The following is an 8,895-nucleotide window of genomic DNA, read 5'->3' on the forward strand; positions in this document are numbered from 1 at the left end:
GCGCATGGAGAACCACCATGCCAAGTAACGGGTAGTGTCCGTAAGCCTTGGCCTCCTTCAAGGTCGTCCCGGAAGGTAGCCATCTCTGCATGGTTACTCTCTCTGGCTTTTTCCTCCAAATATGTCAATGCTGAGATGATCCTTGCAGCTGAGAACAGGGGCGGAGGGATTCTCGCCTCTTCAATCACCTGGAACTTGGCGGCGTCAGTACGTTGCTTCTGCCTCATGTCCGTTAGATCCTGCACTTGCTTCTTCAATTTTGCACAGTCTAAACATAACGGGACGCGGCGTAGGTTGCAAAAGGGCAGAACACACGCTTTCTCCTCTTCATAAAGGATTCTTAGCCAGGTGGGAATGTCCAGGTGTGTAATTAGACACGTTATAGGGACGCGAAACTAGGTCAGGGGCGTCCCCGCGTCCTACTTAGAATAGCAACAAATACAGAAGCCCGTTCATTGCACAGTTTATCGTTTTCCCAATGTCTTTAAAAGCTCATTTCAGTAAAGAAAAGTAAACTTTTGAAATGAAACAGTTCTTTTTATCATTTTGTTTAGAAAAGGTATCGTATCACATTTAATAGCCTTTAACGGGAAGAGTATACGTTTATCTAATATCATATGAATAACGAATACCTGTTGATAAATGTGCATATGGTAAGTATAATATCAAAACTATTAAAGACACAACTACAACAAGAATTCTATAAACGCATAATATTCAGCTTACAACTTCAGATATCACATTAACACAATGCGTGTGATGCAGTTATGAAGGTTTCGCGCTCCAAACCTTCTCTCCGTGGCAAAAACTCTCTCGGCAGCAAATCGTCCCTCGCGGCTGCATATTACTCGCGTCGCTCAGAGAAAAAATAACGCCGACGCCCAACAAGACTGCGAAGGAGGCTAGTTATGATACACAACAGAGGGTCAAACAACATTACGGGATCTGGTAGTAACAACCCACTAGTAATAATAACAATAGCTAGTGTGGCAATAATTATGTACAAGGTAGTAACAGTAATAGTAATGATATCAACATTAACATGGTAATCAAACTTATATTTAGGATGCAATAAAATGAAATAACCATATCATCTTGATTTCAATAACTAATCATATACCGAAAATCAAACAAATCCGCCAGACACTTGGAGCTTCAAAGCTTGAATGCAAAACACTGTCTACGTCAGATTGTATTCGCAATTAAACGCAAAAGATTCAAGAAAGTTTGTTACTTTGTTGCGGTTACCGCTGGCAAAAGTACGCAGAATATCCACAGGAATCGGTCTATCGATGTTTCCTTCCAGGTTTAAGTGTGTACCTCTGACCTTGTCCGTCCAGCTTTTGAAGGGAAAGTCTTTAGATTTTGCAAGTTCATTTGAACCAGTTCATATCGGATGCCATCTTTGTTGCAAAGATTTTTTTTATCTCACTTCTTGTCTTTCCTTTCGCCCAGGCCGCTAACAAATAAAAGAAAGCATTGGGGAAGTGGCAGTGAGATTACCTCGACCCATTTGTGTCTGCAGCTGTCCTGTAGGATATCTAAGAATGGTTGTGGACAATTTACAGTGGCAGCGAAAGGAAGGCTGCCCATCCTCTGTACTTGTACATTGTCTTGACTTCTGACTTGTCCCTGCCCAAAATTATCACAGGTGAAAGGAGACGTGTTGACTTGAATAGTACATACAATTTACGTACAATGTATATCCCCATCCCTAAAACTGTACTTTTAAGTACAGGTTTAGGAATTGATAAGGTACAGACTTTTCCTTCAGCCTCTGTTTTCATCACTAATCTTCTAGTTTATCATAATAACCAAGATAAGAAATTGGCTGTCCTGATCAGCTACCTTTGGAATTGTAATTACTAGCCAATTCCCTGTCCGCAACTCCTCCCGCAGGATGATGCTTCAAAGGTTTTGACCTGATTTGAAGCCACCGCGGATGTCGTCACAAACCCTAAGTGAGCCTCACTGGGCCACGCCACCGAATATCCTCCCCAGACAGGATGTACACAAGTGCCGCCAGAAAGTAGTGCGTGACAAGGACGAGACATCTAGTAATAATTATTCCCTTTTAACAGCTTGCCTTATTTTCGTATAATTGTGTTATATTTTTGAAGTAATAGTAGAATAATCTTTGCTTCGTATGATTTAGTTGTTGGTATACACGATATCTGACCAGTTCCGCGGCGGATGGATATAGTCAGAATTACTCGTCGCAGAACCACCCAGCTTTAGTTGGAGAGGAAGGGCGGTGGCGAGAGGTAGGTACTCCATTTCAGTCGCCTTTGTCTTTACAAATTGTCACTTTTGTGACGGTCACTTTGGGTAGAAGGATGTTTTAAATGCTGTGGTTACTCGTATGTAAATTTCGAGATGTTCTTGTGGAGGAAAGCCGATTGATTTTGCCGTTGAGCCACTCCGTGTTCTGTTACTGGCAGTTTGTGGAATGTGTCTCGCCACCCTCAGTAAGTCAGTTCGTCCAAACCTTTTGTTCCCAGTTCAAACCTTTTGTCCCTTATCTTCAGTTTACTGTTGTTTTAAGGTTTAACGTCTTGTACTGTGCTTATATTAATACGACCGTAACTCACGGCAAAACTTGGCCAGATTCTGTAACTGTAAGGCTGGGCGCGGCTGACATCTGTGATGGATTATCTTGTTTACGTGTTGGCGGGCGAGAACTATGTACGTGGCAACATTTTCGGAAGACGTGTTTCAAATAATTAGCAGCCTAACACACATTTTCTCATTATTGGTGTTTACATAGTCGCGGTGTATATTTAGGCAAAGAAGAGAGTCTGGCTCATGATAATGGAGCTTGTAAATCTCTTGGTTGTTTCATAGTTTTAGTAAATAACGTTATATGGTATTTGGCATTTTGTAGACATGTAGATATCAACGCCATTCAGGCAACATATTACGTATGCCATGTGTTTTTTCTGTTATGTTTGGTATCTTAACAAAATTGAATTGAATATGTTATAATTTTTAATAAGTCATATGGTAGAGATCCTAGTTCTCCACTGAATTGAGCTTCAGGATTCAGATATATGACCACTGACGTTAACCCATTCAAGAGCCATCCAAACAAACTGATGCCGTGTTTTCAGGTCATTACCAACTTTCAAGAAAATTTTCAGTGTAATGATACTTATCTTTGTTCCTTTGTGTTTTCTCTACAGCAACACCTGAGAGGAACATCATACAGCATTGATTAGCTGTGAGGACCATCACATATAGCACACCAGCAGCCGTACACGGAAAAGTCGTACATGATGAAAACCAGCGATTCATCTCAGCCTTCAACATCTTGTATGTAAAAAAACTGGTGACAGAGCAAAAGTATCACTGAGTTACTTGATTGGCTTGAGACAGAACATCCAGCTTACTCAGGGGTTGTAAGGGTTAGGTCCATTCTTACAGCTGTCCAGCCTCTTGGAAACCCAGACTTCGGGGACTGTGCCACTGGCTCAGTGGGGGCTGGTTCAGCTTAGTTAGATGGGTTTGTTGGATGCTAATGTCTCAAAACAATCTTTCGTATATGCTGTTTAGAAATACTCCATGAATTGATTACTCTTGTGGGACTTATGATCATCATGATTGAAACCGAGAACGTTAACATTTACGAAAAAGTAACAGTTCAAGGCACCCACTACCAGTAGACCACACTTTGAATGATGACAATATCCACATGAATGAATCTGTTCTAATTCATGTGACCATTGTCAACACAATCAGGAAAATTAAGGTTTATGTTTAATACTAAACGAAATCAATTTACGTTGTAAATATCTCAGCTCTAGTACTAGTAGCTGCCCCTGGTGGTTCGATTAAGACAGTGTAGGGGCTGAGTTAGGCCCGGCTCTTTCCTTAAACATTCATGTCATGACCAGCCGGTATTACAAGCCTCTCGATACAGTGCCCGCATGTAAGGAGTCGGCAGACGAGGCTGACGTCCCCGCTGTGTGCTGGCCGGTGAGACGTCAGAAAGGACCACGAGACTCAGCAGATCCCCGCTCTCAGATTTTATTCGAAACGTTCACGGCTGGCAGGATGTCGGAAGCACAGCAGTCGGTGGCGGGAAAGGCTGACTGGTCTTAGCTCAAGTGTTGTAGCAGATTCTGTCTTTGATGGATCTGGAGGATTCTCAAGCGATGTTCGGGCTTCTCTCCCAGTTTGTTGAGAGAAAACCATTTTTATTTTCTCAAAGTTCCGTCCACTCCCATCCCCCCAAATTTGGTAATCTCTGTGAGAATCGTGTCAAAATCACGTAAGATACTTCGTCGGGATTGGACGAAGAAGATATGTAAAACGTGTCAGAATTGGATACTTTCACTGACAGGTTTCGTCAAGTCAATGCTCGGACTACTTGTCAATTGATTATTTTCCCATTTTTCGTGAGTGACCCTGGGTTCAAGAACTCGGGTTCGTGAACTTTGGGGAAAGTAGGGCACCGAAAGTCTTACCCCTCTGATCTTGAGAGGGGCAGCCCACCCGAAACTTTATACCATAGGATCCAATGTGCTTGTCAAATCATAAGTACGATCCCGTAAGTTACAATGAGTTTTCCTTCTGTTTCCATTGATACAACGCTATCCTTGATCCGAGCTTGACAAGAACAATAGGTTGTCCGGCCACTAGGACTATCGTTATCTCTAAAATTGCCTAATTGAGTCCTTGGATCTTGGTGGCTCGAAACCGCCCAGGCCCGGATACTGCAGTCCAAACATCTGACCTGTCCTCAACAAACTATGTCCTCCCGCTCAGCCGGGGAAAGACGGTAATTTCCTTCCTCGCGGGCCCCTCCAAATGTCGCCAGAGCGTATGTGCTTCCTGGTCCGCAGGCGTTCCCCAGGCAAGAAACGCGGCGGACATCTCCTCCAGCCAATCCTCGACAGACACAGCCGAGTCTGTCCTGGAGAACTTTGGCAATTTCCTGTCTCAAGACACAACTACATGCGAGGCGGTGGTTGACAAGCACGAGGGACACGAGCGGCGGTCCTGTGCTCGACGTCGAGGCTCTGAGAAGGCTGGCGGGGAAGGGGATCTGGATCTAGGCCTCGGCATCCCTACCGTCCTTCTACCGTTGTGTCCTCACCTGGATCGGAGCGACCGTCGTCCCGTACTCGACCACCGCTGAACAGCGTACCGACTTCTTAAATAATTCCTCTCAGATCAAAACTCAGCTGATGAGACATTGAGAGGAACCAAAACACTTCGTATCCTATATGTAGACGTACCGTACCGGTTCTACCTAACTATGCGGTAGCCAACATTGATTTCCGCAGTTATGAGATAATCTGCCTCACCGTTGTGGTCTAGTGGTGTTAACAACCAGAACGCACCTCGTGGAGCTAACGACATCTACACCTGTATATCTGGTCAGCCATTTACCATTTGATCGGACTGGGGTCGTGCAACACCCTGCAAAATCCACAACAGAATCCACCTACCTGTCAGATCGCATCCTGTGACGCCGCGACAGATGTAAGCTTGGCGTAGCTTTCGGATCGTCAGACAGTCTCCCGAGCCGTCAAGGCAATGCTGACAAGATGGCCTCCAATTCCCAGGTCTGCGTGATGCGAGTCAAAGTTCACTTTGGATACACTGCTGGTTTGCTTGCCCGTGACCAAGCTGTCAGGAAATTGATAAATGCGTCTAACGCTGGTGGTAAACAGTGGCTAGCATTTGACGTTTGTATTTTGAGACAAAAACCTGCATTTGTTTTGGCAAGTCTGCGCATGTCAGCTTACATCCAAATTTCCTGCATAACTGTGGTTCTAAACTTGCTAACTCCTTACATAGTTCTTCAGGTTCAATTACAAATGATTGTGAAGTGGGTGGAATGGCATCCACCCAGCTTCTGTTCTCGGAGTCTTTGAGTTTGACTTTAATCGTAGACTTGGAGTGATAACTTTGTGTGGACTTGACCGGCTGCTGGACATCTGAGTTTGCCAGAGGCTGTTAATAATGAGAAACTGCCATCTTTTTATCTGAGTGAAATTACGTCTCAATTTTTGATTTCGGAATCGTAGTGGGTATTTCTGAGCTGGCAGACATAAAGTGTTCTATTCCAGCCCTTGATGTTGTTTAGAGAAGGAAGAGGTAGCTGTACTCTTGGTCCTTGAACTCTTTTTAGGCAGGGTAGAGATGATTTCTTTAGAAGTCATCATCTGTGTTAGTAGCTAGCATACAGTGCATAGTTAGAACTTAGAAATAGATCACCTTTGATTTATATGTAAAATATTTGATCATATCAGCAGTCTGCATTGTAATTTTCAACATCCTCCCAAAGACGGACCTTTATTTTAACTGAGCAATGTGGACACTTTTGTTAATCATTAATCATTTCTGATAAATGCTTATACTACTAGTATTCTGTGTAATGTGTGGTGTAGCAGTTAAGTCTCATACAAGTTCCTGCAAAAGGTCACCGCATATGTTGATGATAATTGTCATGGAGATAAATGTAATGTAGTACCTGTTCAGCCCACTTGCTTTCGTAATGCCCACCGCCTTTCTGCGTGGCAAGATGGAACCGCCTTGTCTGCACGTGGTTTTTCTTCTCTTTTGTCTTACAGTTCACGTAGTGCAGAAAGGGGTGGACAGCAAGCTGGTCTCCAGCATGGACGCCAAAGTCTGCAACACAAATGACATGCTATCAACAAACATAATCCACATGGGGGGTATGTTGAGCACTAGCATAGAGCGTGTGTTCTCAAAATCAGTGTCAAAGAGCCATTGGTCTGTACATAAGTTGTATGGATCCAGTGATTATCTTTTATTAATACGAATAGAAGTATAAGGGGGTATTGCGACAGAGCAGCTGTGAATACTACAGCTTTCATTGCAGCACTAACAAGACATGTGGAGAAGGAACTATTTTTCATAATCTCTGTATACACTACTTACAGTGGATGTATAGTGTGATATCATCACTGTAGGTGGTGTCCCTGAAGCGCTCACACCAGCGTGTTGCAGCCTCCTTGTACCGGGCGTGCTGCTCTGGGTGGCGCTGCATGTCTGTTATCCTTGGAAAGTCCTGCAGAAAAAAAGTTGTTGTAGTATTATCCTGTAATCATGTCAAAGGATCATGCTTGACCTTTTCTGTGTGATTAACCCTAACCAAACACAAGCTATTTGTACTTGGAATGGGATGTGTAAGTAACTGTAACACTCAAATGAAATATACCACAGATCAATGATGTCTGCCACCCTGATCACAGTCTGACCTCCACCGTCCATATTTGAAAGTGTCACCTGCATAGAGAATATCTAAACCATGAGTCTATTTTCAGCTATTAAACTGGGATTGTTGATAAGATTATTTGCAGTACTAGTCTTTGAAACTAATAGCTTTGGGGTATTGGGGGTACTTTTAGCTCCTTATTCTCAGCTGAATGTGTGTAAATCTTGGGAATTCTACTGGCACGGTATGTGAGGTAGCTGATACAAAAGTTGTCAAAAGTAGAAAATTTCCTATTGAAAAGTTGAAATTTCACATCAAAGTAGTAGAACAGACTTTAGTTATTACTGATTGGCAGTTGTTGACAAACAGACCCCCATAACATTTGAAAAAAGGTCATATGATATTGGTAGGTATGCTGTACAGGCCTTCAGTACAGGCCCAGGGTGTGGGCATACAACTGACCCTGAATTCCCAAGGGGGCTATCAATGAAGTCCATCTTTGGGAAAAACTTGTTTTAGGTACATATTATTAAATAGGCTAACACATGAAGGTGAGTTTGTGTTACAAAAACTTCGTAAACTGGAGATATGATGCCCATTTTTATGTCTGATTTAGCATATGTTTCAATGGAGAATCCTTTCAGTGGTGTCTCCCCTGTAGTATGAAAGTTATGTGCGTAATATGTTTGTATGTGTTTGATGGCTACTGACGATTGGCATCTGGCCGTAGAGAGAACAGTTCACAAACGGGGCGGCGAACTGTTCTCTCTACGGCCAAACTCCCTTGGCATGCTTATCTCTCTATTTTGGCCGATTTGTACTCTTTCCAGTCGCCTCCTCAAGCCTAGCAGAGGCTAGGAATTTTGACGCAGCGTTTTGAAGAGGTTTTAACGTGTTCTTTTAGCCAAAGTACAGCGGGTCGCGCCCGGTTTCGTCTCGGCCCGCCAAGCAACTTTACCCGCGAAACACGATCCAGCAGGGAGCCTGCCAGGGTAGTCTCACGGTAGTTAAGCGTGGATCGTGTTTCTCGGGTAAGGTTGCTTGGCGGGCCGAGACGAAACCGGGCGCGACCCGCTGTACTTTGGCTTCCAGTGTATTTAATAGCCGGTCATCCTACAACCAGCCGCGAGAGAAAGTTCCATAATTTTCCGCCCACAGACTATAGCGGCAGGGTGTAGGATGGCCGGCTATTAAATGACCGCTTTAAAAACTTATCATACTTCCACCCGCCCCAGAGCCTGCACAGGAGGGTACACCTAAACAGACCGCTCGGTGCTGGAGTTTGGCACGCCGGGATTTGATAAAGGGCATAAAGCTATAAGCTACCGTCAAAAGTTATTAAAATCAATATATGTTTTCCGTTGACGTAAATATACACAAAAAAGGTACGACTTACCATATTTTCAGACACCGGCACCATGGCGACTGCAGCCCTGTCCACTGTTCTTACGCGACTGTCGTCTAAAATCGCCGCCAGAAAACTTTGAGAAAGGAGTAAAATGACGAACGTCGAGTAGAGTTCTGTCTAGTACTTTGAAACGAAACAAACGAAAGAAAAGAAAATCTTCAGAAAGTAACAGAGCAGTCAAATTCTGAATCTTCCGCGATGACACGTGAAACGGAATGAAATAAGATATGGTGAAGACGCTCCTCTGGAAACCATCTGTTCCGATTGTCCTTGAAATCTAATCGGCAGGACTTTGGAT

General features: G+C 43.6%; 1 long non-coding RNA gene across 1 annotated transcript; it reads left to right on the forward strand.

Moving 5' to 3' along the window:
• Positions 1-2,137: 2,137 nt before the first annotated feature.
• LOC109484843 lies at positions 2,138-4,031 on the forward strand. The gene is made up of 2 exons (XR_002141095.1): positions 2,138-2,264; positions 3,183-4,031. It is a non-coding gene; the product is annotated as an uncharacterized LOC109484843 (long non-coding RNA).
• Positions 4,032-8,895: the final 4,864 nt, after the last annotated feature.

Source organism: Branchiostoma belcheri, unplaced genomic scaffold (assembly GCF_001625305.1).
Source record: "Branchiostoma belcheri isolate BF01 breed outbred unplaced genomic scaffold, Haploidv18h27 scaffold70, whole genome shotgun sequence".
Classification (NCBI taxonomy): Eukaryota; Metazoa; Chordata; class Leptocardii; order Amphioxiformes; family Branchiostomatidae; genus Branchiostoma; species Branchiostoma belcheri.